This window comes from Diadema antillarum, unplaced genomic scaffold, assembly GCF_040938485.1.
Source record: "Diadema antillarum isolate AM-2024a unplaced genomic scaffold, OU_Dant_1.0 seq00001737_RagTag, whole genome shotgun sequence".
In the NCBI taxonomy this organism is placed as follows: Eukaryota; Metazoa; Echinodermata; class Echinoidea; order Diadematoida; family Diadematidae; genus Diadema; species Diadema antillarum.
This window is the reverse complement of record NW_027272421.1, coordinates 84,543-90,542: the sequence shown is the minus strand read 5'-3', so window position 1 is coordinate 90,542 and position 6,000 is coordinate 84,543.

The following is a 6,000-nucleotide window of genomic DNA, read 5'->3' as shown; positions in this document are numbered from 1 at the left end:
GTTGGTATTTGTCGACGCGTAGGATATAAAAGGCGAGGTTACATGCATGAGCTCACTAGTACAGACCAAACTTGGTTTCTAACCAATAATAATAATAGTAATAATAATAATGATAATAATAATAATAATAATAATAATAATAATAATAATAATAACGAGAATAATGATAATAATAATAATAATAATAATAATAATAATAATGAGAATAATGATAATAATGATAACAAATTCTTATATAGTGCATTTCAGACTTGAAAAGAATTTCAATGCGCTTTACAAACAAACAAACAAACAAATTATACAATAATACAAAACATAACAACAAAAATTACAGTTTACCAAACACAATATATTACTCTACAATAACTATTTCCTAAACATACATAAAAGGTTAGAGTTGCCAGTATTACTGAGATAACTACATTAATAACTTCAAATTTAAAATCATAAGCTACATCAGCTAATAGTGATAATAATTACCCTTATTTGTGGTTCCTAACGAGAGAACGAAAACATGTTTCCTTTTTTCTATTTCTTTTTTGTTGTTGCTGGTTTTGTGGTAAAGTATTCATGAATGTGAAACTGCTCGAAAGCACATGGTGCTTCATAGTGCTAGAAGTTGTATGCAGCTCCAAAAGTTTTACAAAATCAGAGTACAGCAAAGAATAATTACAAATGTTTTGTAGTAATGGTTATCTCCTGTCGGCCAACATTTAAACGAAAATTTAAACCAAAACAACAACCAAAAAAAGAAAAAAAGGATTGTAAATGTAACTTCACACGATTTTTCTCAATTTCTCCAGGTTTGCCCCATTCATTGAATAAAATCAAATTAGGATAGGAGAGATTGTGTGTGTGTGTGTGTGTGTGTGTGTGTGTGTGTGTGTGTGTGTGTGTGTATGGGGGGGGGGGGTGGGTCCAAATAGTTCCTTCCATCTACCTGTTATGCTAGAACATCTCGACTTGATCGTGACACTTATTGTATTTGTTTTAGATAATGACCATGCTCTTGTTTGCTTCCTTTCCACGCTAAAATCATGGAGATGCAAGTTCCATGCTCAAACCATTTTTCTCTCAATCAAGTTACATCTGACACATTTATATCCCTCTTTTCTATTCTCTCTCTTCTCTCTCGAATATATTCATATATTCCTCCCAATCTCTCCCTATCTATCTCTCCCTCCCCCCCCTCTCTCTCTCCCATCTACTACTTCATCTCTCTCTTTTTCTACCTGTCTCCTACCTTAAACTTGCAAAGGCATATGTTGCATATCCCCTCTTATATTCTCACGAAGGTGAGGAGGGGGGTGGGGGTGGGTAAGCTAGATTGGGTCTCATTATCACCTGCACGCGGAAGACCCACGGCTCGATCGGGTGGAGATGTCAGTCGATCCCGTACGACATCTGGATCCGTCGAAGATATCAGCCGCATGCAGAAGTTGATTTGTTCCGGTTTCTGTCGTACTTGTGTCACTGCAGTACAGTTTGCATCGATAAAGTATACAATATTCTCTGTATATGCGTAATATCTATGTAAACATATACATGTATGTTCAATTCAATTTTGCTTTCCATCCATCGAATGATAATACAAATTAATGTATACATATAGATAAATGTTTACATGCATATATACGAGAACGCAAGAGTGCATAATACGTGTATATACAGTGTATATATATATATATATATATAATGTATACATGTATATTTATATGTATATAATGTATATATTTATAATGTATATATAATGTATATACATATTATATATATGTATATATATATATGTATATATATATATATATATATATATATATATATATATATATATATATATTTATATATTAAAGTGAACAGCTATAAAAACATGATAAATGATTGGTGGAATTGATCCCCTTGATATTGTTTGTATTACAGTGTGTACGACCATGCAACATAACTGAAACAACAAGGCAAAGGCACAGATTATAGTCTCTAATAAGATTTAAGAGGTAAAATCATACAAAGGTGATAATCCAATACCCTATCAACTGTTGATTTAAAGTCATCAATCTTGTCTGTCAACCAAGTCAACACCTATAGTCGTTAGAATTTTAATGCTTCTGTCATATTATGGCCGTTTAATATGCGGGATACACTTTCGTCTATCAGTGTCAAAACTGCTTATATATACATTGTAGTAGATTTTCTCCTCTCAGAAGAAGTGGAACAAATGTGTCAACTGCTTTGGGCGTGTGGTACCCGGATGGCATATTTCAGTCATCACAATGCTGCTCATAAAAATACTTTAAAAAAACCTTTTTATCCAGAATCTTGGAATATGAGACATCAGGTGTACACGATACACCCCCTCCCCCCATTTGCATTCAAGCGTGTGAAATGGATCGCAAATCATATCGAGCGTACACACAAAAAAAAGAAATATAGAATACTTTGTGACCCCATCAGCACGTTGCACTGAGAATGTATTGTCGCAGATATTAAAGCTTAAATAAGGAAAATTTTGACGTAGAATATCGTGCCATTGTTTAACAATAAAAAGAGTGATATCTAAACTACTTTCAACCTAATTTGAAAGACTACAAACTTTTCCTTTTTGTTTAATGAAGCATGCTACCACGATGTTTTCAATTTACCTATTTTGCATGCGCTTGACTTAAACTCAAAAGCGTCTAAAATTCAAAAGACGTGCTCACCTGTTTGCCAGCTTCCTTACCCATGGTCGATGCGTTGAAAGAAAGTCACTGTGGGACAAGCTATTTGTCATTTGAAAAGTTTTGAGTTTGAAAGATACCGAGTTAGAAATCGGTATGTTTGGCGCCTTTGCCAGGCTTTCATTGGATCACACGCATACAATTATACACACACACACACACATGCACGCAGGCAAAATATAAGCACACTTAAAGTTCAAGATTTCACTTAGTGTCGCATTGTATGAAAAACTCCGAAAAGGTCCGTCTTGGTGCCTATGAACATGAAGAAGAAGTAAGACAATATATGATTTGATTAGTGTAGATGATATCTTACAGTAGTTATATTTGAACTACATTCTGCCGTCCTGTGCAGTATTGTTATCTGTGCGTGAAGATTATAGCATAAACAAGTCAAGTTGTATTCTTTGAAACTTGAATTTTAGCACAACTCGATCATCTTAACTGCGCGACAAATGATTGACATTTGGTTTGAATGGACGTTGAAAGACTTACCAGCAATTTATAGAACTATTCCATCTGGCCATGAGCCCAAATTTCATTGTACTTCGGAATCCAATTGAAGTATGGTTTTAAAAATGAAAATGAATAAAACTGGGATCGGTCATCCCGCCTTACTCACTAGAGGTGGTACAATTAAATAAAGTGGACAGGTGTGATGGAATCAATGACGTAGAAATGTTAACGTTATGTTCAAAAATGTACATCTGAATTCTGTGCTATAATGCCATACGACGTGATGATGAAATACATAACACGAAGGTTTGATATCTATAAGTTACGGAAATTATCTGACAATAAACCTATAAACAAACTTAAGGACGGATATATATATATATATATATATATATATATATACAGACAGAGAGAGAGAGAGAGAGAGAGAGAGAGAGATTCATGGAATTGCATTAATGCCATTATGACTTTACACTTTATAACATCATGCAGAGCTAGAAAAAAATCAAAGGGACTAGGCGCATTTTTAAAGAGAACTTGTATTTATAAAAAAAAAAACAAAAAAAAAAAACCAGCAGAGTGTCATATCATATTTTATGATTGAAACACAGCAGGATCTACTGTTGCTGTCTTTATAATTATGTGTGTTCATGTTGTCTACAAAGACCCGCACGATTTGATGGAACCCCAACCTCCCATCAGCCCCCACTCTTCTACTCTGCAGGGCTCGTTTTCGGCCAATGCAGCCGACGCGACGCTGCGTCTCAGCGGGTCTGTCGGCACACCACCTTCAACAATTGCGCCGACGTCATTCAGCAAAAGCCCCCACCACTCTTTAAACAAAGAGGAAAAACCTTCGAAGATTTCTCCACCTGAGCAAAAAGAACTCTCAAACAACGAGGCTGACCTTGTTTTTTTTTTATACATGATTTCTCGCATCTGCCGTCACTTCTATCGACTCAATTATTCTATCATGAAGCTGTTCTGGAGGTTATTGCTTCTACATTTGATTTAGTTTACATGCTTTAAATCATTGTCCTCGGCAAAGGTATATCATCATTGTCACTGTCATAATTGTGGTTGCCGTAACACGAAGGAGACACAAAATGAAAATATTGTAAATCTGATAATAGCAATGGCGATAACCAGGATTCAAAGCTGTGCCTCCTTAACTTTAGGCAAAAATTGAAAATGAAATCAATTAGTAGGCTTGTGCGTGAGTGAGTGCGTGTCATTGTTCCTACATGACAGACTGTAATAAGCAGTTCTCAATTGTTTTACGACTGCAATGCATTTCTCAGCAGTGCTACCATTGGCGATGTCGTGCTTCTAATCTCGACAATATCGCTTCGAGCATGAGGTAAGTGTTAGCAGGCATCAAAAGAAAATTCGAGACTTAAGTTTCAATAAATACAATATTTTTACCGGTTTGAGAATAGAATCACAGTATGACTACTTAAAATTCAGTTATATTTGCTTTGCAAATCGGAAAATATGTTTTTTCTTTCAAATCTAGCATCTTCGAAGTAATAACCGCCAGAATTGTCATCGACGGTATCAGAAATTGGGGTATGAAACATTAGATACAATCATGTGGTGTTTCTTTTTAACATAACACCGGCTCATCCGCATCACGTTAGGGCCTATGTCAATAAGTCGTGGTATCTATGTACATTCTAATATCTACACCCATCTGAAATGTCACTTCAAGGCATCGTAGCGTTTACCTGATTCATGATTTAAAAAAAAAAACAACAATTTTTTTCACATTGTTTAAGTTAGTACTCGAACTTTATTGGTTGTTTTTCTTAATTACCTTTTTTTTTTGGATTGAAATAAACATGCCAGTTAGCTCGTGATCTTCAAAGTTATTATCTCGCTCTCTTAACTTATGAATTTAGATTATGTAACACTGAACACCTGATACATTTTTTTTTTATACGGTCATCACTGAATACACGCTAATAGTGCGTATGTCATTAACTTCAACCTTGTATGATTATTTAACAGGTGCCGGAGAAAAGACTTGACCAATGGAAGCAGCATTTTGAGACCGTGTTCTTCATTTAAAAAAAACCAAAAAAACAAAAGCAATTTCCTTTTTTTTTTTCTTACACCCGTACGCATAAGATGTGATGTATGTACCTCATTACTCTTACTACAGTCTGGCGGGTATTTCGTTATTCTCATGTTAAACGGGATCATATAGTTTTGGTCGAGGTTGAGACCCAACTTCAGGGGGTGTTTCATAAAGCTGTTCTTAAAGTTGCGAACAACTTAAGAGCGACTGGACGGATCAGTTGTGATGTGCTATACTTATCAGAATTTCAATAATTCACCACAAGAACTGATCACCAGTCGCTCGTAAGTTGTTCGTAACTTTAAGAACAGCTTTATGAAACACCCCCAGGTTTTTACTTTTTTGGGGGTAAGATAATGAGATATCTCTTATGAAATATTATGAAAGACTGTGTAATTCTACAAGGAATTCAATGTTTATTTGATGAAAATTGGTTTTGAAATGGCTGAGATATCCATCAGAGAGCAATCGTAATAAAAGGTGGGACCCACCTTTTATTACGATGGCTTTTTTGGTATCTCGTAAAAAGTGAAAGACCTAATCCTCATCCCCACCAATGCTTTATCATCCCTTTAACTCTGTAACCGTTTTCATCGTTTTGGGTGCCAAGACATCGCTTCTACTGGGGGGGGGGGGGGGGGGGGGAGGTTGACTGCAGACAAAAACAAATGTCAAAATTTCATCGCAAATATCTTCTCCGCTTTTTTAAGGGAAATATGTGTTAATAAAAGTGAATTTTTCTTTAAGTTT